At 45.9% G+C, this 24,441-nt stretch overlaps 1 protein-coding gene across 3 annotated transcripts in view; it reads right to left on the bottom strand.

Moving 5' to 3' along the window:
* The window catches only part of PPP2R3A (protein phosphatase 2 regulatory subunit B''alpha), a 142,591-nt gene extending 121,263 nt beyond the window's left edge, over positions 1-21,328 (bottom strand). The window contains exon 1 of one of the 3 annotated variants that reach the window (XM_045031142.1): positions 21,203-21,328. The gene's annotated coding sequence lies outside the window, so the exon portion shown is untranslated. Of the gene's footprint in view, positions 1-20,911; positions 21,029-21,202 lie in introns of those variants that run through there. The other 2 variants (XM_045031143.1, XM_045031141.1) reach the window with 2 other exon arrangements.
* Positions 21,329-24,441: the final 3,113 nt, after the last annotated feature.

Below are 24,441 nucleotides of genomic sequence, written 5' to 3'. Positions count from 1 at the left end.
AGTGTTAGGCAAGTATCAGATTTTTAAATACTAATAGCTGTATAAAACCATCGGTTTTACAGCAGCCTTGAGCTATCTACAAGGCAGCTGTCTGCAAGGCAATTCCTTCTAAACGAACTGCAGTCCAGAGAGGAGAGAATAATACATTTTTACGTGAGCATTCTTGCCTGAAAGTGTCTGTCTTCAAGACTGAGGAAACGGAGTTTAATGGATGTCAGGGACGTTCAGAGCTTCTGTAATGTACATACAGAGGGTCGTCCATATTGATCCTGGGAATAGCTCTAGGGAAGAGCAAAGAATATGAGAGAGTCTGATGGGTGAGTGGTGACATCTTCAGCAATTTTGTGATTCTCTCAGGATATGTCACAAGTTACAGTCATTCTTCCAGACATGGTACACAGATTCATTCTAGTGGGGCTTCAGCTGGCACACTAGAAATAGTAATATGGATGCTCCAGCTCATGTTTTCAAGCCCACCTGACCCCCTGGGCTACAGAATGACCACGCTGATATTTTTCGAACTGTAGGTCAAGCTCCGCTAACATGAACATGTCTTCCCATCTACAGTGTAGACATACTCTTTGAATTAGCCATATACACCTCTACCCTGCTGTAACGCGGTCCTGGGGAGCCAAAAATCCCTACTGCGTTATAGCTGAAACCTCGTTATGTGTGCCTTATTGTTTGAATTTGTCTAGCTTCAATTTCCAGGTAATGGAACACATTATACCTTTCTCAGCTAAAATGAAGAGTTCATTGTTAAATGAATGTAGATACTTACAGACTGTAATCAAGTTACCTCTTAACCTTCTCTTTGTTAAGCTAAATAGACTGAGCTCTTTGAGTCTATCCTATAAGGCAGGTTTGCTAATTCTTTAATCGTTCTTGTGGATGAACCCTCTCCAATTTATCAACATCCTTCTTGAATCGGAAGCACCACAACTAGACACGCTATTCCAACAGGGTCACACCAGTGCCAAATACAGAGGTAAAATAACCTCTTCATTCCTCCTCAAGAGTCTCCTGTTTATGCATCCCAGCATTGCATTAGCTATTTTGGCCTCTGATGGGGTGGCCTTACCACACTTGCCCTGAAGGGGTTAAGGTAAGCCAGAGGGGCCAATTAACCTATTAGGCAGCAAGCTGGGGGAATTAAGGCTGAGAAAAAAGCCTTAATTAGAAGAAGCTCACCTGTGAAGGATCAGACAGGGCTTCCATAAAGCCAGGGAGCAGACAGCAGAAGTAGGTTGCAGGGAAGTAGGTTGCAGTCCCTTCCTCGGGGAGGGGTGGTGTGTTCAGGCTACAGAGGCAAGTGGTATACAGTTACTCCCTGGGAGGAGGGAGTTTTGAGGCTGGCAAACCCAGAGATGGAGGGGAGAGCCAGAAGTTTAGGAAAGGGTTCAGGGAACACAGCAAGGCCTGGAATGGAACAGACCTTGATTGCTGACTAGGGTCCCTGAGCCAGAACCCAGAACAGAGGGAGGGCCTGGGTTTCCCAACCATCCACTGGGAAAGTGGCACTGGCAGGACTGTGATAGGGACTGCCTGAGCCTGTTGGAGGGAAGCAACTTTCCAATCCAAGAAAGGGAAACCACCCACTCGGTGACCCAGCCAGAGGGCCAACTCATGAAGAGGACGCTGAGATTCCTGGAGTGAGAGAGGGGCTGCAGGCTGAGAGTGGTAGAGGGTAACCCCTGGAAGGGGCATTGGCCTGGCAGAGCTAATCCCCAGAATGGGCAGGAGGAAGTGCCCTCCTGCAGGGAGTAGAGGCCCCTGTCACCTAGCACAGCATCACACTGGGAGCTCACATTCAGCCAATTCGCCACCATTACCCCCACATCTTTTTCAGTGTCACTGTTTTCCAGGATTGAGTCCCCCATCTTGTAATTATGGCCTGCATTGTTTGTTCTTGGGTATATGTTTACATTTAGCCATATTAAAAACACATATTGTTTGCCTCTGCCCAGTTTTCCAAGTGATCTTGCATCCGAAGAAGTGGGTATTCACCCACGAAAGCTCATGCTGCAAAACGTCTGTTAGTCTATAAGGTGCCACAGGATTCTTTGCTGCTTCTACAGAACCAGACTAACACGGCTACCCCTCTGATACAAGTGATCCAGAACACTCTGAGTCAGTGACCTGACTGCTTCATAATTTACCACTCCCTCAATTATAGTGTCATCTGCAAACTTCATCAGTGATGATTTCATCTTTTCTTCTAGGTTATTGATAAAAATGTCATAGTGTAGGGAGAAGAACCAATCACTGCAGGACCGCACTGTAAACAGACCCACTTGATGATTACTCCCTGTTTATAATTACATTTTGATACCTCTGTTCGCCAGTTTTAAATCCATTAACATGTGCCACGTTAATGTTGTATCATTCTCATTTTTTAATCAAAATGTCATGCAGTACCAAGTCAAATGCCTTACAGAAGTCTAAGTATATTATGTTAACACTATTATCTTTATCAATCAAACTTGTAATCACATTAAAGACTGAGATCAAGTTAGTTTGACAGGATCAACTTTCAATAAACCCATGTTGATTTGCATTACTTATATTACGTTCCTTTAATTCTTTATTAATCAAGTCCTGTATCAATTGCTCCATTATCTCGCCACAGGACTGATGTCAGGCTGACAGGCCTTAATTTACCCTTTTTTTAAAAATTGACACAACAGTACCTTTCTTCCAGTCTTCTATAACGTCCTCTGTGCGCTAAGACTTATTCAGAATCAAAGGTCATGGTCCAGCTAGCTACGCAACCAGGACTTTTAAAACAAACTCTTCAATGCAAGTTATCTGGACCTGCTGATTTTAAAATGTATAACTTTAATAGCTTCTGTTAAACATCCTACAGAGACTATATCATCTGTTTTTCCCCAAATACAGAACAGAACGCTGCATTGATGTTGATAATTTTATCATTTCCATCTATTAATGGACCATAGCCCTCCTCCTTATTGTCCTGAACTCTGTTGGCCATAGATGTGTTCTTGTGTCCCTTTGCTTCCCTTATCACTTTTCTACAATTCCTAATTTCTGATTTATATTCATTATTAACAACAACTCCTTTCTTCCATTTGTTTTATATATATTATTTTTATAGCTGCTTTCACTTCCCTGCTAAACCATGTCAGTTTTTTAACCAGTATGGCCTTCTTCCTCAATTGTGACTTTTTGGACTGCTAGTAAAGTGTTCCTGAATGATTCCCAATTATCATTCACATTTTTTGATTAAATTCTTTCTACCAGCTGATTCTAGCTTTGTGAAACTGGCCCTATCAAAGATAGGTAGGGGGTGGGGGTGGGTGGGTGTCCAAGTCCTGATCACTTGTACCTAAACTACCATTAATTTTTAGTTCTAAGATTAGTTCCTCTTTATCTGTTAGGACAAGGTCTAATGAAGAATTCTCCTGGGTTGGCTGCATCACCTTTTAGTTAGGAAAATATCATCTATAATATTTAAAAATTCCAAGGATGTTTTTAGTACTGGCAGCAGGAGACCTCCAAGCACATGTCACCCAGATTGAAATCCCCGATCATCATGAAGCCTTTTCCTATACATTATGGATAGGTGTATAAGGAGGCAGTCATTCTGTTCTCTAGTGATTTGGTAGTTTGTAGCGGACACTAACTAACACTTGTTCTTGTGTTATATCTGATAGAATACTGATCCATAAACATTCAAGATCATTTTCTTTGTGTTATCAATGACCTGAAAACAAATAATGCCATTTTTGACAGAGACTCGCCCCCCTCCATGTTTGCCTACTCAGTCCTTTCTAAATACTTCAGAACCATTGATTTTAACATTCCAATTGAGTGAATCAACCCAGAAAGTTTCAGTAATACTAAACAGATCAAATTTATGCTGATAAATGAGTAATTCCAATTCCACTTGTTTGTGACCCAGGCTCCTAGCATGGGTGTACAGGCAATTAAATAATTTCTCTTCACGTCCTTTGGGTCTTTTGTTCTCAATGTCTCAATTTTGTGCTGAGTGCTCATAACTTCCAAGCTATACAGCCCCAGTCTCTATAGAAGGTGGACCAATGTTCCACAAAACCAACACCCTCTACTCTGCACCACTTACCTAGTTCACTTCCAGAATCTTCTGCCTTCTGTCTTCCTTTGCTCACGGGACAGGAAGGATCTCAGAGTTCAACTTGCCAAAACATTTGGCTTGCATCCAAGATGGGAAATATTCTTTCTACAGCTGGCCAAAACCTACAAATGGGTTTTTCGCTCCATGGAAAAATTCAACTTTTTGACAAAAAAATCTAAAAAAATTTTTTTGGGCTAAAACCCTAAACTTTCTATTGGAAATGCCGCTACATTGCCTTATGAAAGTTGTAGTTCAGGCACCTCACACTCCATTCTCTAAGGACTGGGATCCCTAGCTGAACTACATATCCCAGGTGGCACCAGAGTTTCCTCAGTTGCTGAGCTCTTGCAGTGCATAATTGGAGACGTTCTCGGGCCACGGAGTCCAGCCAATAAAGGAGATTGTGGGGCACAAGGCACCTGAACTGCAACTCCCACGAGGTAGTGTGATGGCACTTCCAAATCAAAATGTTCAAATTACAGCCAAAAGACTTTCAGTAGTTAGACAAAAATGTTCAGTTTGTGTGTGTGTTTGGGCGAGGTGGGGACTGTCTTTGTTCTCTTTTGTTTTACAAAATGTTGACATTTTCCCTAGAAAGCAGTCTTTTTTCATGAAAAAATAATATTTGTCTTAAACAGTCTTCCATAAAAAATAGTTAATAGAAAATCTCCATAGTGTCCTTATTCTTTCATTTGAAAGTCTAGATATGACCTCCTCAACTGTTTTCAGTGCATAGTGCTTGCATTTGGTGATCTTCTTCAAATCTTTTGGACCTATGCAAATCCTTAACTTACTAGTTTTATTACAGTGACCTAAGTGGTTGGTGTTTGTATTTGCTTACTGCAACTATTTTACTCTGACATCTTTTCTCAGGGTAGACAAGTCCTTGTGGGGAATGTACATTTAGTGGCAAACTGAGATCAATATAATGTGATTTTATCATGCATCCCACTCCATTAAACTCTCCACATTTTTAAATCTTGTGTATCTTGTTGTGTAGACAAATTACGTACCCATTTGTTCATCTGCACTTGCAGAATGCTCTACAGGGCTCATTTCTCCTGGCAGCCCACCCCAGCCCTTCTGGCTGTTGTACTCATTGTGGGATGCTGTGGCTCCAACCAACGAGTTCCACAGATTGACTATACATGGTATGAAGAAATACTTCCTTTTATTCATTTTAAACCTGCTGCCTATTAATTGCATTGGGTGACCCTGGTTTGTGTGTTATGTGAAGGAGTAAACAAAACTTCTCCCTTCACATTCCCCCTTAGTCAACTCTTTTCCAAACAGAAAAATCCCGGTCTTCTTAATCTCTCCTCCTACAGAAGCTTTTCCATACCCCTAATCATTTTTGTTGCCCTTCTCTAAACCTTTTCCAATTCTCATATAGCTTTTTATAGATGGGGTGACCAGAACTGCATGCAGTATTCAAGGTGTGGGCATACCATGGATTTATATAATGGCATGATATTTTCTGCCTCATTATCTATCCTTTTCCTAATGGTTCCTTACATTGTTAGCTTTTTTGACTGCCAGTGCACGCTAAGCAGATGTTTCCAGAGAACTATCCATAATGACTCCACGATCTCTTTCTTGAGTGTTAAGAGCTAATTTAGATCTCATTATTTTGTATGTATAGTTGGGATTATGTTTTCCAATGTGCATTACTTTGCATTTATCAACATTGAATTTCATCTGCCATTTTGTTGCCATGCCACCCAGTTTTGTGAGATCCTTTTGTAACTCTTCAGAGCCTCCTTTAGACTTAACTATCTTAAGTAATTTTGTATTGTCTGCAAATGATTTTCCAGTTAATTTATGAATAAGGCTAAGATTTTGTCATGCATCTTTTTAGTAAAAATCACAAACAAGACACGGGCAATAAAGAAAAATTCATGAAAGCCTGTGACCTATCCATGACTTTTACTAAAAAGATGTATGACAAAATGGGGAGCTGCAGGGTCCCCACACCACCCTGGGGAGCCTGCCTGGGAGCTGTGGGGCACCCCCGCAGGGGCCGGGAGCTCCAGGACACCCCAGCCACCCGCAGTGGCTCCAAGCTCCCAGGGGCCCCACCGCTCATGGCAGCCAGGGATTGCGGGGTCCCACAGAGGCTCCAAGCTCCCGGGGGGCCCTGGCCAGGAGCTCCTGGGGCACTCCCTCCCCCACCCACAGCAGGTAGGAGTTTGGAGCCCCGTAGCTCCCAGCCACCACGGGCGATGGGGGGACCCTGCAGCTCCCATGCACGGCGAGCTCAAGTCACAGAGGTCTCTGAAAGTCACGGATTCCACAACTTCTGTGACCTCCATGAAAATCGTAGCCCTATTTATGAATATGTTGAATAGCACTGGTCACAGTACAGGACACCACTACTTCTCCCCACTGTGAAAACTGACCATTTATTCTTACCCTTTGTTTCCTGTCTTTTAACCAGTTACTCAGCCAAGGACCCTCCCTCTTCTCCCAGGACTGCTTACTTTACTTAAGAGCCTTTGGTAAGGGACCTTGTCAAAGGCTTTTTGAAAGCCCAAGTACACTATAATCACTGGACCACCCGTCTCCATGTTTGTTGACCCCCCCTCAAAGAATTCTAATAGATTGGTGAGGAATGATTATCCTTTACAAAAACCATGTTGACTCTTCTTCAACAAATCATGGCCATCTCTGTGTCTGATAATTCTGTTCTTTACTATAGTTTCAACCAATTTGCCTGGTACTGAAGTTAGGCTTAGCTGCCTGTGATTGCCGGGATCACCTCTGGAGTCTTTTTAAAAAACTGGTGTCACATTAGCTATCCTGCCTGCCCCTGCTCTCCAACTCCCAAATGCTCTGAATCTTAATTCCTGCTCCCAACCCCTTTTTTGCCCCCCTCCTGACTTTAAGTCTGCAGAATATGCTAAATAACTCAGCCCCTGCAGTAGGCTCCTGGTTAATGAAGACCACATGGACTTCGGAACATCTACAAGGAGGTAAAGGAGAAGTGGGGAGCCTGGGCAAATAGAAAAGAGCTGGCATGCAGAGGTTAGGTAGGTAGGAACCATGCTGAGTTTGTAAGCTCTGGAGAGTTCCCTGCTCCCTACCACCCAGTGTGATCTAGAACTCCCTGTTCCCTGGCTTCCCCAGCCCTCTAGAGTTTAAGAGTGTCATAGCGTATCTTTCCCTCTGCCTCCCAACACATACCAAAGATTTCAATTCCATTAAAAAAAAAACCTAATGAAATTAACAAGCAAAAATAAACTTTTTTATCCTGAGTTAATGCTGCAAGTACAGAACAGTAGGAGGTAAAAAAATTTACAAGAACTTTGTAGACAGATAAACCATTATTAGAAACCCAGGAATTTCAGTAATAAGAAGATAATTGTTTGAAAATTTTAATAGTTTAATACTTTTTGTTTGTTTGGGAATATGTTTATTATAAGATATTTTAAATAGTTTCTTTAAGTCTTGTTAAGTTGATTTGTGCAACTGGGAACTTTACCTTCATCTTTTCCTGGGAATATGTAAAATCATTAAGATTAGTCATTGATAATGGCACAAAAGCAACAAACTTAGAGAACCCTAGGTGCCTTATAAAAACATGTAACAAGCAAAGCTACAAACAGCTGAAAAGAGGGCTGCTCCAAGTAAAATACACCTTCACTGGATACTCCCTTTCCTGCATTTAGTGTTAACTTAAACAACAACAAAACATAAAGCTCCATCTTAAGCAAAGAAAAGCTTTTTTCTTCTTTTGCTTGTTCCTAGTTCCCTCTACCTCAAAGAGAGGCTCCAATCCCCTTATTTCTTCAGGTAAATCCAACAGAATAATAGCTCTTATGGCACCTAGCAATAGAGTGACTCACAAGAAAATAACCCACCACCATATTGCAACAGGTTATAATGATACGACTTGGGTGGTCTCAGCTACAGCTGTCTCAACAAGTATAATAAAACTAAACTCTCATTCTTAGAGATGATGGTTTGAGGCACATTGGAAAGCTTGTATTGCCACTAGGCCTGCTCTATCTGTTGTATGGCTAAATAGAAGAGGACAAATTCAATGTTGCACTATGCCCACATGTGCTAATGAGGCTGACACAAAGGAGTCATAGGCCCAGAGTAAACTCTCCCTCATGGAATATCCCCAAGCACAAAGGGCTGTTGCATAGCCTCTGCAAGACCCCACGTGCTCACAGTGACCGATAGGAGGCCATTGTAATAGAAGCACAAGTTAGGGCAGCTCTCAGGTTAGGCATGACCTGGAGGAGTCATGTTAAATAACACTGTGTTAAAACATGGCTTTGCAGCCAGTGTAGATTGGGACAAGTAATGTTTAACAGCATGCCAGCTGATCATGGGTAAACCCTAGTACTAGTAGGTTTACCCACAATTATCTGACACAATGTTAAACACAACTAGTCTATGTCTACACTTACTGCAAAGACACATTTAGCACCATGTTAGTTAATGCAGCTCCTCAAGGTCATGTCCTAACACTTCCTAATTTCCTATTGAAGGCAAGCACTATGTGAACTCCAATACATAAAGTCTGTTAATACCAGAATACCTAAAATGTGCTCTGTAGGGCCAGCCTTTGGGTCTCACGGATGTGGGACACTTATCATGATAAAGGAGAATCTTAACCTGAGGGGTTTTTTTAAAAGTAGGTTTCTAGCTGATTGCCTTGTGGCACTAGCCTTGAAAATATAAACCAATTAAAAGCGACTGTAGGAATGTATGGAAGAAGCAGCTGGACTCCATTTCTCCAGTAGGAGGCTGAAGGGAACCCAAAAATCACACAAACTTTATATGGAAAATGATGACGTTAAGTTTAGAGAGTATCTCAAAGAACTTTCTCACTAACCCTCCCCCAATAGTTTTGCTTTTTCATATGCATAATGACAGAACAGTGGTGCAAATGTTAAGTGAAGATAGGTAGGAAAATGATCTGTAGGTCCACCCAAAGCTGCAAAGCAAGATGTGATGCTCCATACTTGACGAGTCATCTTTTCTGGGTATGTCTACACTATGGGATTATTCTGATTTTACAGAAACCGGTTTTTGGAAACAGATTGTATAAAGTCGAGTGCACGCGGCCACACTAAGCACATTAATTCAGCGATGTGCATCCATGTACCAAGGCTAGCGTCGATTTCCGGAGCGTTGCTCGGTGGGTAGCTATCCCATAGCTATCCCATAGTTCCCACAGTCTCCCCTGCCCATTGGAATTCTGGGTTGAGATCCCAATGTATGATGGGGCAAAAATAGTGTCACGGGTGATTCTGGGTAAATGTTGTCACTCAATCCTCCCTCCGTGAAAGCAACGGCAGACAATCATTTTGCACCCTTTTCCCTGGATTGCCCGGCCAGACACCATAGCACGGCAACCATAGAGCCCGTTCAGCTTTTTTTCACCGCCACCATATGTCTACTGGATGTTGCTAACAGACGCGGTACTGCAGCGCTACACAGCAGCATCCCCTTGACTTTTGCAAGTTAGCAAAGACAGTTACCAGCTCTACTGTACCGTTTGCTGCCGTCATGGGTGCTCCTGGCCAGCCTCGGTGAGGTCGGCCAGGGTCGCATGGACAAAAATGGGAATGACTCCCCAGGTCATTCTCTTCTTTAAGTTTTGTCTAAAGGGAGAGTCAGTCCTGCCTAGAATATCAGGCAAGCCTACTAAAGAACCAGAGAGGCAAATGGCCGCTCTGGGTCAGAGCCCCAGACATCCTGCAGAAATGATGCCATTCTAGGGGGCGCCCCTACAACAATGCCATCCGTTGCTTCCCTCCTCGCCCACCCCTCCTGGGTTACTGTGGCAGTTATTCCCCCATTTGTGTGATGAAGTAATAAAGAATGCATGAATAAGAAACAACACTGACTTTATTGCCTCTGCAAGCAGAGATCAAAGGGGGAGGGAGGGCAGCCTCCAGCTGCTATGATATTCCAGGAAGGACTGAATCTCCATTAGACAAAGCTTGAAGAGAATGACCTGGGAGTCATTCCCATTTTTGTCCATGCGCCCCCAGCCGACCTCACCGAGGCCAGCCAAGAGCACTCACAGGATGACGATGACGGATATCAGTCATACTGCACCGTCTGCCGTCCGCAAGGCAAGGGAAAGGAAGGGGATGCTGCTGTGTAGCGCTGCAGCACCGCGTCTGCCAGCAGCATCCAGTAGACATACGGTGACATTGAAAAAAGGCAAGAAACGATTTTTTTCCCTTTGGTTTCACAGAGGGGGGGAGGGCGACGACATATACCCTGAACCACCCACGACAATGTTTTTGACCCTTCAGGCTTTGGGAACTCAGCCAAGAATTCAAATGGTTTTCGGAGAATGCGGGAACTGTGGGATAGCTACAATCGTCAGTCACCCCTCCCTCCATAAGCATCCATTTCATTCTTTGGCTTTCTGGTATGCTTGTCTCAGCTCCTTAAGTTTCAGCACTGTGTTGAGTCTCTGTTGTGGCCTCTGTCCATCATAGCCTTGGAGATTTTTTTCAAATGTTTTGGCATTTCGTCTATTGGAACAGAGTTCTGATAGAACAGATTCATCTCCCCATACAGAAATCAGATTCAGTATCTCCCGTACGGTCCATGCTAGAGCTCTTTTTTGATTCTGGGACTGCATGGTCACCTGTGCTGATCAGCGCTCCACGCTGGGCAAACAGGAAATAAAATTCAAAAGTTCGCGGGGCTTTTCCTGTCTACCTAGCCAGTGCATCCAAGTTCAGATTGCTGTCCAGAGCAGTCACAATGGTGCACTGTGGGATAGGTCCCGGAGGCCAATACCATTGAATTGCGGCCACACTAACCCTAATTTGAAATGGCAAAACCGATTTCAGCGCTACTCCCCTCATCGGGGAGGAGTACAGATATTGATATTATGAGCCCTTTATATCGAAATAAAGGGCTTTGTTGTGTGGACGGGTGCAGCGTTAATTCGGTTTAACGCTGCTAAATTCGAAATAAACTTGTACTGTAGACCAGGCCTCTGATACATAAATAACAAGTGATATGAGGATGAGAATTCATTCTCACTAGTCATGCCTTCCATGAGTTCATTCATCTTTTTGCTAGTTCTATCTTGTCCTCTGCAAAGTTGCAGCTGTTGAAATGTAATAAATCATTCCAAAAGGTGCAGCATGTTCTAGCGCTCAGAAAAGTCTGGCATTTTTATAACTTGTGATTTTGGCTGAACCACACTGGAATCACACAGGGCAAATATGATCCATGCAAAAGATTTTTCTAGTCCTCCTTTAAAAAGCTCCATGTATTTATCTTATGTTTTTTTTCTACTGAACATACTTGATCATAAACTACTGAGAACTAGAAATGAGGAGGACCTGGGAGAGAAAACATGGACCTGAAAACCGAGGTGATCCTAATGTTTCATTGAACAGTGATCACTGAATTAGCAGCTATTCAATACTTTGTTTTAGCCTCATTGTTAAAATTGGCTCCAGGCCTCCATTATTCAAAGCCTGCCCTGAAGACAGAATTAATAATTTCCTCATGGGCCTTTCTATTGCACTCAAGAGTACCTGACACTGTGTAGTACTTTATATGTTGAGAGCACAGTGCCCATTGATTCAGTTGCAGTTGTGAGTGCTCAGCACTTCTGCAAATCAGACCTCAAGGTCTGTGAATCTGTGTAGCTCAAAAGCTTGTCTCTCCCCCACACAGATGTTGGTCTAATACAGGGGTTCTTAAACTGGGGGTTGGGACCCCTCAGGGGGTTACGAGGTTATTACATGGGGGGTGGTCGTGAGCGGTCAGCCTCCACCTCAAACTCTGCTTTGCATCCAGCATTTATAATGGTGTTAAATATATAAACAAGTGTTTTTAATTTATAAGGGGGGGTTGCACTCAGAGGCTTGCTATGTGAAAGGGGTCACCAGTAAAATGTTTGAGAACTACTGGTCTAATCAAAGATATTACCTCACCCACCTTCTCTATTTAAGCACCCAAGGAACACACAGTTAGTGACTGCCTATGAAAAGTCTGGCTGAAGTGGCTTGACTAGCATCACATAGGAATTCTGTGGTAGAGGCAGGGATAGAATCTAGTTCTACAGAGCAGCATTCAACTGTTTTAACCCTAAGACAGCCTCTTCTCTTCCGGCAATTCTCTGCCTCCTTCACTTCACACTTTCCAACTTCTGCAACAAATGAGATGTGGAGCCTACGGACAAGAGCCTCATTCATTACACAACCACAATTCATCCCCAGAGCAAGACTATCCTGTGCACTAAATTATATATGTAGAAATTGAATATGATCATGTAAATAAATACTGTATTATAATCCATACACACAAGAGGGCTGAATTAAAAGTTCCATTCTGGCATTTCCTAATGTTGAGTGCTTGATTTGTAACCTTAATGTTCTTTTAATGCAGTTTTGTGTGTGTAATTTCCTAGGTATTTTTAAAAGCAAATTAAATAAACCAAAATTTCACCATGTGGAACCATACTGACACCCACATTATTCATCAGCAGGGTTGGAACATTTAGATCCACCACATAGACATCTGCCACTTGAGCTAATACAGTAACTGATAGCAGTAGTAAGTTGTCCTCTAGGTCAGGGGTTCTCAACCTTTTTCTTTCTGAGCGCTCCCCCCCACCCCCGCGCTGGCCCCAACATGCTATAAAAACTCCACAGCCCAGCTATGCCACAACAACTGTTTTTCTGCATATAAAAGCCAAGGCCAGCGTTAGGGGGTAGCAAGGAGGGCAATTGCCTGGAGCCCCACACCACAGAGGGCACCGCGAAGCTAAATTGCTGAGGCTTCAACTTCAACCCCAGGTAGTGGGATTCAGGGGCCCGGGCTGCAGTCCCATGCAGCAGGGCTTCAGCTTTCTGCCTGGGCCCTAGTGAGTCTAATGCCAGCCATGCTTGGTGGACCCCCCCTCCCCGGAACCTGCTTGTGGCCCCCAAGAAAGCACCAGACTCCTGGTTGAGAACCACTGCTCTAGGTGGACAAGAAGAAAAAGGGCATGAGACGCCCACTTTGCAAATGGGTTTCATAGGTATTTGCTGACAGTAGAGAAATGTTGAAACTCAGGAATCTTGGATTCCATTTAGGCTCTGGAGGGGAGTGTTCTCCAGTGGGCAGGTTCTTCTGCCTCAGTTTTCTTCAGCTTCTCCCTATCCTGTCTCTTACTACCACTTCCTGGGTTCCCTATCACAGTCATCCCTGCAACCTAATGTCTCTTTGTCTCTGTCTCAGGGTATTTCTACTCTGCACATTTACTTATAGCAGCATAATACATACATAAGAACATCAGAATGGCCATACTGGGTCAGACCAATTACCCATCTAGCTCAGTACCTTGTCTTGCAACAGTGGCCAGTGCCAGGTGCTTCAAAAGGAATGAACAGAACAGGGCAATTACTGAGTGATCCATCCCATCATCTAGTTCCAGCTTCAGGAAGTCAAAAGTTTAGGGACACCCAGAGCACAGGCTAGCATCCTTGACCACCTTGGTTAATAGCCATTGATGGACCTATCCTCCATTAACTTAACTAGTTCTTTTTTTTACCAAGTTATTTCACGAGGACGGTGGTGAAGCACTGGAATGGGTTACCTAGGGAGGTGGTGGAATCTCCATCCTTAGAGGTTTTTAAGGCATGGCTTGACAAAGCCTTGGCTGGGATGATTTAGTTGGTGTTGGTCTTGCTTTGAGCCAGGGATTGGACTAGATGACCTTTTAAGGTCTCTTCCAACCCTAATATTCTATGAGTTATACTTTTGACCTTCACATCCCCTGGCAAAAAGTTCCACAGGTTGACTATGCATCACATGAAGAAATACTTCCTTATGTTTGTTTAAAACCTGTTGCCTATTAATTTCATCAGGTCACCCCTAGTCCTTGTGTTATGTGAAGATGTAAATAAAACTTCCCTATTCACTTTCTCCACGTCATTCATGATTTTATAGACCTCCATCTTGTCATCTCTTCTCTAAGTTGAACAGAGTCTTTTTACTCTCTCCTCATATGGAAGCTGTTCGATACTCCTAATAATTTTTGTTGTCCTTCTCTGTTCCTTTTTCCAATTCTAATATATCTTTTTTGAGATGGGGGCAGCCAGAACTGCATGCATTATTCAAGGTGTGAGTGTACCATGGATTTATATAGTGGCATTATGATCTTTTCTATCCCTTCTCAATTAGGGTGACCAGATAGCAAGTGTGAAAAATTGGAACAGAGAGTGGGGGGTAATAGGCACCTATGTAAGACAAAGCCCCAAATATCTGGACTGTCCCTATAAAATCAGGACATCTGGTCACCCTATTCCTAATGGTTCCTAACACTGTTAGCTATTTTTCAAAGCTGTTGTACATTGAACAGATGTTTTCAAAGAACTATCCACAATGATTCCAAGGTCTCTTTCTTGAATGGTAACAGCTAATTTAGACTCCATCCGTTTTTATGTATAGTTGGGATGTTTTCCCATGTGCATTACTCTGCACTTATCAACATTGAGTTTCATCTGCAATTTTGTTGCCATTCACCCAATTTAGTGAGATCCTTTTGTAACTCTTCCCAGACAGCTTTGGACTTACCTACCCTGAGTAATTTTGTATCATCTGCAAATTTTGCTACCTCACTGTTTACCCATTTTTCCAGATCATTTATGAATACAGTAACTCCTCGCTTAACGTTGTAGTTATGTTCCTGAAAAATGCGACTTTAAGAGAAATGATGTTAAGCTAATCCAATTTCCCCATAAGAATTAATGTAAATGGGGGGGTGGGGGTAGTTTAGGTTTCAGGGAATTTTTTTCACCAGATAAAAGACTCTCTCTCTCTCTCTCTATATATATATATATATACACACACACACAGAGTATAAGTTTTAAAGAAACAATTTAATACTATACACAGCAATGATGATTGTGAAGCTTGGTTGAGGTGGTGAAGTCAGAGGGTGGAAGAGGGTGGGATATTTCCCAGGGAATGCCTTACTGCTAAATAATGAATTAGAACTCCACTGAGCCCTCAAGGTTAACACAGTGATGTTAATGTAGCCTCATACTTTACAAGGCAGCACGAATGGAGGGAGGGGAGACAGCATGGCAGACAGAGACAGAGACACACACTGTGTGTATGTAAGAGAGATGCGCATTCCCCTTTAAGTACGCTGACCGCACTCTAAGTGCATTGCCTTTTTAAGTAGATCAGCAAGTTGAGACGGCAGCTGCTGCCAGCAAGCTCCCTCCGTCCTGAGCCCTGTCATGTTCTCCCCCTGCTCTATAGAAATGAGGAAAGCGGGGGGCAGGAGCAGGGGGATGGGGACACCCTGACATTAGCCCCCCTCTTCTCCCCCTTCCCCCCCCAGCACAGCAAGCAGGAGGCTCCCAGGAGCAACTCCAAAGCAGAGGGCAGGAGCAGCACCTGGCAGTGGGGGGAGGGACAGCTGAACTGCCGGCAACTGATAGCCTGCTGGGTAGCTGCCGCACTGGGACTTTAGGGGAGCTGATAGGGGGGCTGCCAGGGGGCAGCTGGTCCACCCTGGTTCTAAGCCCCCACCTGCTAGCTGCAATGGGCTGCTCTTTCTGCAAGCAGTGGATAAAGCAGGCGGCTGCCAAACAACATTATAAGGGAGCATTGCGCAATTTTAAACGAGCATGTTCTCTAATTGATCAGCAATGTAACAACGAAAGAACATTAACTGGGACAACGTTAAGTGAGGAGTTACTGTATGTTGAACAACACAGGTCTCAGTACAGGTCCCTGTGGGGGACCCCGCTATTTACCTCCCTCCATTGTTCCTATTTTTAAATCAGTCACTGATCCATGAGAGGACCTTCCCCCTTATCCCAAGACTGCTTATTTTGCTTAAGAGCCTTTGGCGGGGTCCACTTGAAAGGCTTTCTGAAAGCCCAAGTATACTATATCCACTGGATCACCCTTGTCCACATGTTTGTTGACCCCTTCAAAGAATTCTAATAGACTGGTGAGGCATGATTTCCCTTTACAAAAAACATATTGACTCTTCCTCAAGATATCATGTTTATCTGTGTCTGATAATTCTGTTCTTTACTATCATTTCAACCAATTTACCTGGAACTAAAGTTAGACTTACCAACCTGTAATTGCCAGGATCACCTCTAGAGCCTTTTTTTTTAAAATCAGTATTACATTAGCTACCCTCCAGTCATCTGGTACAGAGGCTGATATATCTGATAGGTTACATTACTAATTACCACAGTTAGTAATTCCACAATTTCATATTTGAGTTCTTTCAGAACTCGAGTGAATATTATCTGGTCCTGGTTACTTACTTCTGTTATGTTAACAATTTGTTCCAAAACCTCTTCTACTGATGCTTCAGTTCCTCAGATCTGTCACCTAAAAGGAATGTCTTGGGTGTGGGGATCTCTCTCATATCCTCTGCAGTAAAGACCAATGCAAAGAATTAATGTTTCTCTGCAATTGCCTTGTCTTCCTCGAGTGCTCCTTTAGCACCTCAATGGTCCATTGGTCCCACTGACTGTTTAACAAAGGGGTGGGCAAACTTTTTGGCCCGAGGGCCACACCTGGGAATAGAAATTGTATGGTGTGCCACGAATGCTCAGAAAATTGGGGTTGGGGTGTGGGAGGGGGTGAGGGCTTTGGTTGGGGGGGTGGGCTCTGGGTTGGGTTGGGGATGAGGACTTTGGGGTGCTCCAGGTTGGGATTGAGGGGTTTGGAGGGCGGGAGGGGGGGATTAGGGCTGGGGCAGGGGTTTGGGGTTTGGAGAGAGGCTCAGGGGTACAGGCTGTGGATGGTGCTTACTTCAAGCGGCTCCCAGAAGCAGCAGCATGTCTCTTCTCTGGTTCCTACATGGAGGCATGGCCAGGCGGCTCTGCATGCTGACCCACCCACAGGCACCACCTCTGCAGCTCCCATTGGAGCACCGGAGGGGGGCCATGCTGCGGCTTCCGGGAGCCACGTGGAGTGGCCCCCTACCCCTGCTCCCCAGCTGGAGTGCTGGAGGGGGGGCATGCCACAGCTTCCAGGAGCCATATGGAGCAGCCCCCAACCCTGTGCCCCAGTTGGAGCGCCAAAGCGGGGCCATACAGCTGCTTCCGGGAGCCATGTGGAGCGGCCCCCAACCCTGTTCCCCGGCTGGACCAATAGATCACAGGAGCGGGGCAAGCTCTAGACCCCGCTCCCCAGCGGGACCTTGAGGGCCAGCTTAAAATGGCTGGCAGGCCAGATCTGGCCCATAGTTTGCCCACCCCTGGCTTAACAGGTTTCCTACTTCTGATGTACTTAAAGGCTTTTTTGCTGTTAAGATTAGTGTCTTTAGCTAGCTGCTCACCAAAGTCTTTCATGGCTTGTTTTATTATACTTTTAAACTTGACTTTATGCTCCTTTCTATTTTCCTCACTAGGATTTGACTTCCCATTTTTAAAAGATGTCTTTTTGCCTCTAACTGCCTCATTTACTCTGCTGGTTAGCCATGATGGCATTATTTTTGTTCCTCTTATTGTCTATAATTCTTTTTTTCTTCTTCTTTGGGATATTCATTTAGTTTGAGCTTCTATTATGGTGTTTTCAAATAATCACCATTCAGCTTGCAGCCATTTCACTCTTGTCACTATTCCTTTTAATTTTTAGGTAACTAGCAGCAAAGAGTCTTGTGGCACCTTATAGACTAACAGACGTTTTAGAGCATGAGCTTTCATGGGTGAAACTAGATTCCTCATTTTTGTGTAGTTCCCCTTTTTGAAGTTAAATGCTACTGTGGTGGGTTTCCTTGGTATTTTCCCTCCTACAATTATATTAAATTTAATTACATTGTTGTATCTATTATTGAGCAGTTCAGCTATATTCACTTCTTGGACCAGATCCTGTGCTCCACTTATGACTAAATCAAGAATTGCCCCTCTCTCTGTGGGTTCCAGAACTAGCTGCTCCAAGGAGCTGTCATTCATGGTGTCTAGAAATTTCATCTCTGCATCCCCTCCTGATGTGACAGATACACAGTCAATATGGGGATAGTTGAAATCCCCCATTATTATTGCATTTTTCACCTTTGTAGCCTCTATAATTTCTCTGTACATTTCACAATCACCATACTGTTTAGGTGGTCGGTAGTATATTCCTACTACTATACTCTTATTTTTCAAGGTTGAAATTTCTCTCCATAGAGATTCTAGGGTGCACGTTGATTCATTTAAGATTTTTCTTTTACATATAGTGCCACTCCCCCACCCACGCAACCTACTCTGTAATTCTACACATTTTGTATCCTGGTAATACTGTGTCTCATTGATTATCCTCATTCCACCATATTTCTGCGATGCCTATTATATGAATATCCTCATTTAATGCCAGGCACTCTAGTTCACCCATCTTACTAATTAGACTTCTAGCATTTAAAAAAAAATACACAAGACAAAACCAAACTAAAATGACCTGGAAAATTTAGAGTAAGCAACAGGGGAGATTCTGTAACACACGTAGAATCCCACAGGCACAGAAAGCAAATAAACAGCATGGATTTAAAAACAAAACAAGAGTACAGAAACAAACAGCTGCACCTCTTGCATTAAGCCATTTTTTTCTTCATATGTCCTATGGTTGCAATAGAGAAGCTGTGGAACGTGGAGCAGGAGGCTGGAAGAGGAGATGCCCATAAGCAGGGTTTGATCTAAAGGATTAGCCTATAACATGGCCTCAGCTAGGCTACCAAAACTTAGAAAAATATTCGCACCAGTTCATCTGGATCAGTGGCAGCTGGGGGAGACCATAGATACAGAAGACTCTCGTGGTTGACCTGTTTTAACCAACATTTTGAGTAGACTTGCTTCCAGATAGTGCCTGTCTACACTAGAGCTCCAACTCATGCCACCATTGATTCAGCTGAAAGACACACTTCCTCAGGACAGAGATTATCATTGGCAGGAGACTGGACAGTCATTCTTAGAGACATGAGGCAATACATGTATAAGTGTCCACATAAATTATATCTGGATATTCAAGTGTGGGGGACAAAACACAATTTAGAAATACTGCATATTGATCAAACATGTTTCAAGATACAAACCAACTTGGAGAAGAATACTGACAGTGTCCGGAAAGAGTAAAAGCAATTAGAAAGAACCAAGCTCACCAAAATGCTGATGATCTATCTTGGCACAAGATAGCTGTAGATATTTATATTTGCTCCTAGTAGATTATTTATCAGTGTATCCACAAGTCTTTTGTATGCCAGAGGCATATGGTTACTGCACTGATTTCCAAACTAAGAGCTGTGTTTGCAAGATATGGGATCCCTAAAGAACTAGCAAGTGACAAGATTCTGTTTGTAAGACGACAAATGTGCAGCTGCAGCATTGTAGGAACTGCAATTCACTCCAGTCTGACATCTACAGTCTAACAAAATAGATGAGAGAACCAATCACACAACTAAGTCACTTTCACAAAATTTCTGCCTCAGTCAAAATCCCACCTCTAACTTTGCCTGACCAGCCCAGTGTAGCCTGCAGCCCAGGAACGGGCATGGTGGCAAGAACAGTTCTAATCCATGGCGATGCCACAACCCAGCAAACAGTAATACCCACAACTGAGAGGGACACAAGCAACAGAAGACACCTCTTACCTCTTCATCTAGTGACCTAACGCAGACACATCAGCCAGCTGTACGGTCAAGAACAGGTGACACCATCAGAAGACATGTTGTTATCAGAATCAGAACCTGTCACTTTTGAAACACGGGTGAAATCCTAGTTTTACTGAAATAGGAATTTTGCTTCCCAAGGGCATGTCAGGCACATCATATCCCACACTAGGCACATTTTTAACAGGGCACGTTTTAACATCAGACATGCATGCCATCCAAAGAGAGAATCATTTGAAAACTAAACACTGAATCAGCAGTACAAGCTGATCTCTAAATAAGTCAGTGTTAGGAACCTGTGACTCATAAGACCATAATGCAGAAACCAGTTACCACCACTCATAAAAGATTTTCATGTTTCAAGTCTAGTGACAAAGACATTGCTTGCTATTATGTTAATTGGATGTGGGATCTTAAAGTGCAGAAAGAGGTGAAATGTATTGTAAACTGACACTTTAACATGCAAGTGTGATCAGCACAGCTGCACTTCCCCCTCCCTCCATACTCCAGTTGCAGAGCCTGCACAAAGAGCTACGTTCCAGTTGAGCTGCAGAGTAGATGTATTGATCCAGCTCTAGCCAATGAAATGTTTACAGTTTAATTTTCTCATCTGAGTGCTCAGGACAGGAGTGTGCGGGGCAGGAGAGGCCCATGGCCAGGTTGTCCTTGCAACTGCTCGCCAGAGCAAAGCTGACCACTTGCAAAATGTCATTAACTCAATACCCCCACACTCTGGGTATTCATGTGGGCAGGCAGATTCAGTTACAGAGGCGCAGTAGGTGGGCATTTACTCGTCTATTTTTAAAAGACATAAATGTGCACCCTGGGTTTAGCCCTCAGGCTCCTGGGAACGGTGCCTTCAGTCAGCAAGGCTAGAAACCAATGACTTACTTAAACCCCAGCGCCTGGGCGGGCTCCAGGGAGCCTGTAGCGAGGCTGTCTCCAGCCAAAGTGAGCAGCGCCCGGTCGGGCCGTGTCACATCGCGCGGGTGCCGTGCGGTTAGGGGTCAGGTAGCCACTGGGCGCTCCGCTGAGCCCGCTCGCCCGCCGGCCCGCAGCTGCGGGGCTGCACACACCGGCCAGAGGCGGGGCCCCATGCCCGGCCGGCCAGCGGCTCCCTCCTCCCCCGCCACGTTCCGCCCCGGCTGAGAGGAAGCGTCGCTGGGCCCGGGGCGGGGCAGCGCGACACCTACCCGCCGGGCAGCGCCCTGCCCAGTGCAGCGCCTCGGCTCCCGCTCGGCCCCTTCCCCGTCTCTTCCGCACGGCGGGGGGGCGCCGCCCGCAGCCTGCGCGCCGAGCCCGGCAGAGGCGCGGCTCTGGGGAGCGGGCAGCGCCTGCGGGCCGTGGCGCCAGACGAAGCAGAGCAGTGGGAGGCCAGGGGGCCGCACGCCAAGGGGAAGCCCCCGGGGGGTCAACGCGGCTGCCGCGAGCGGCCGGGACAGGCACAGCCCTGCGCGGGCCGCCCCTCCCCGCGTGTCACTTACCCCCGTGCGCCGCAGGGGTCCGCCTCTGTCCGAGCCCTGCCCCCGGCCGGGCCCGGCCGCGGCCCCCCAGCAAGGGGGAGGAGGAGTCCGACGCTGCAGCTGGGCCTGACGTCGGCCCACACCGCTCAGCTAGACCGCGCTGCCGGCCCCATCGGGTACCCTCGCCTCCCTCCGCCGCTCCCCCTTTCCTTCGCCCCGTCTTGCTCGCGCTTCCCAGAACCGCTTGGGCACCCCGCCTCCTCCGCCGGGCACTCCCGCTGGCGCACACGCCTTGTCAGCTGCAGGGATTTTTCCACCAGCCGCAGCGTCTCCTCCGAACGTGTAAGCAGCGCCTAGCGGCCCCAAGGCTGCGGCTCTCCCAGAGCCCTCGGGGGACACCGCTAGCGGGTGGGCGAGAGCCTTGCCACAAGCCCTGCGCTTGCCTCCAGCCGCCCGCACCCCCGGGGTCAGCAGGGAGTGAGGACGGAGGCAGGCAGGCTCAGCCAGTCTGCCCTTGAAGAGACCAAACGCTTTGGAGCAACACCCGACTGGCCGCCAGGCAGGAAAGGATTTAGGAGAAAGGGAGCCCGTGGGAAGAAAGGGTGGAGTGAAAGAAGCGCAGGCCATGGAAAGGGGGGGCAGGGAGTGGGAGACATGGAGGGAGGGGTGCAAGGGAGGCCTTGGAGCCCTGGAAAGGCCTGTGGAGGCAGGGGAGCAGGGCGAGGCTGAGGGCTACGCAGTGCTGCCCAGAGGATTCAGGGGGCCTGGGGCAAAGCAATTTCGGGGGCCCCTTTCATTAAAAAAAAGTTGCAATACTATAGAATACTATATTCTCATGGGGGCCCCTGCAGGGCCTGGGGCAAATTGCCCCACTCACTCCCCTCCCCCTCTGGGCAGCCCTGGGGGTTCCCCGGCATTTCATTGATATTTTACACTATACAAATACTTTAAAACTCCCAAAGGCAGGACAAAGTGTTACAACAAGGAAGGGGTGAGCGTGAAAAGGAACAGCTACAAAAGGGGCAGTGAGTACATGCTACACAAAACGTGAGTTCTTCTTTGATTGCTGTTCCTGTGGGTGCTTCACTGCAGGTAACGGTGCATCCCGGCACCATTGATCGGAGATTTTCAGTAGCAGTGTCTGGTCGGGACACACACACTCAGCTGCTGTCTCGCGGCATCATTAGGGTCTGCCTGAGCATGTGTGTCCCACACCCCTCTCACTTCCTTCTTAACCGTCCTTGGCTGAAGACGGGACTTGGGACAGTGCTGAACCTCTTCCCTGGTCACTGAAGGAAATAAGTAAAAAGAAAGAGAATTAGTTACATAGAAATATCCCAGTGCTCTCCCTTCCTTTAGAATAGTTGGTTAGTTTAAAAAAAACACAACACTTTTTCTCTCACATTCATCTCCTGTTGAGACTCTCTCTCCCCAGGCTATCATAGTTCAATGATGCCGGGTGCCCCGGGCTTTAAGAAATGTGACTCCTATAAGGAGCCTATGCCGCAGTCTGGCAGACACTCATGGTGTGTGAAGTGCCTCGGAGAGACACATGTCCCTGCCAAGTGTCTCCATTGTATCAGCCTGAAAACCAGGGCTTGTCATGACAGGGGCTTGTGGCTAAAAATGCTCCTGATGGAGAAGTCTCTGCAGCCGCATATGGAGACGGGCACAAGTAAACCCTCTCCCTCACGCTCCCCTGCTAGGTCGGAACCGATCAGGAGCGCGGCTTCACCCTCTCAAGTGAAGAGGCAGGAAACCCCAATGTCTCAGCACAGAGACTTTAAAAAGGGTAAAGGGTCTCCTGCGAGAACTTTACCCTCGGTGCTAACAGTGCCAAAAGCAAAAAGAACAGGAGTACCTGTGGCACCTTAGAGACTAACAAATTTATTTGAGCATAAGCTTTCATGGGCTACAGTCCACTTCATCAGATGCATAGAATCCAAAAGCAGGCACCTCCGACCCCCCAGCATCTCAGCCGCAGCTCACGTAGAGTGCAAAAGCAGGGACCTGACTTCCTACAGCAGGAAGCTTTCCTCGGCACCGGTCCCATTGGCACTGAAGATAGACCTGGTACCGGCAGCGTGTTCCACCAAGCCTGCCCATCACCCCTGCAGCAGACGCGGACCCGAGGCAGGGTGCCTATAAAAGATCTGCGGCGCCTGCAAAAGCAAAACAAAAGTCACTGGGGGCTTCCGCTCACACTTTGTGCCCAGCAGGACCATAGCCCATGGAGTAGCAGCAAATTTTGCATCAAGATGACATCTCCGTGGCCCCTGAGCCTGACTCTCCGCTCCTTGACCCAGCACTCACCGTTTGAACAGCCGCTCTTGCCACCCGACCTGGCTGCCCTCACTGACAGCAAAAACGACGCACCAGCAGGCAGCATTCTCCCCGCCTGATTCTCCTCCTCCACCGGTGCCATATATATCTCAAGGCATGGTGCCTCACAAGAACCAGCCTCAGTTTCCCTACTTTGTTCCCCCGTTGGCAGGGCCTCACTTCTCTTACCCCATGCTTTGGCCTCAGTGGTACCCTTGGTCGGCTCCTGCTGCCACACCTCCTCGCAGCCCTTCCACCAGACCGCAAGCCTGTTCTGCACCTCTATCTCCAGCTCCATCTACATCTAGAGCTCCTGAAATCCATCCCGAAGAGGTGGGCTATGAACTCTTCCCTGACTTAGTATCAGAGGGGTAGCCGTGTTAGTCTGGATCTGTAACAGCAGCAAAGAATCCTGTGGCACCTTATAGACTTAACAGACGTTTTGCAGCATGAGCTTTCGTGGGTGAATACCTACTTCGTCGGATGCAAGTAGTGGAAATTTCCAGGGGCAGGTATATATATATGCAAGCAAGAAGCAAGCTAGAGATAACGAGGTTAGTTCAATCAGGGAGGATGAGGCCCTGTTCTAGCAGTTGAGGTGTGAAAACGAAGGGAGGAGAAACTGGTTCTGTAGTTTTTTTGCTGCAGGATGGCCACCTTAAGATCAGCAATAGCAAAAAAAACTTCAGGACCAGACTTCAAAGAGAAACTGCTGAGCTTCAGTTCATCTGCAAATTTGACACCATCAGCTCAGGATTAAACAAAGACTGAATGGCTTGCCAACTACAGAACCAGTTTCTCCTCCCTTCGTTTTCACACCTCAACTGCTAGAACAGGGCCTCATCCTCCCTGATTGATCTAACCTCGTTATCTCTAGCTTGCTTCTTGCTTGCATATATATACCTGCCCCTGGAAATTTCCACTACTTGCATCTGACA

Source organism: Mauremys mutica, chromosome 9, assembly GCF_020497125.1.
Source record: "Mauremys mutica isolate MM-2020 ecotype Southern chromosome 9, ASM2049712v1, whole genome shotgun sequence".
Lineage (NCBI taxonomy): Eukaryota > Metazoa > Chordata > Testudines > Geoemydidae > Mauremys > Mauremys mutica.
The sequence above is the reverse complement of the archived record's forward strand: the minus strand, read 5'-3'. Positions and strand labels throughout refer to the sequence as shown.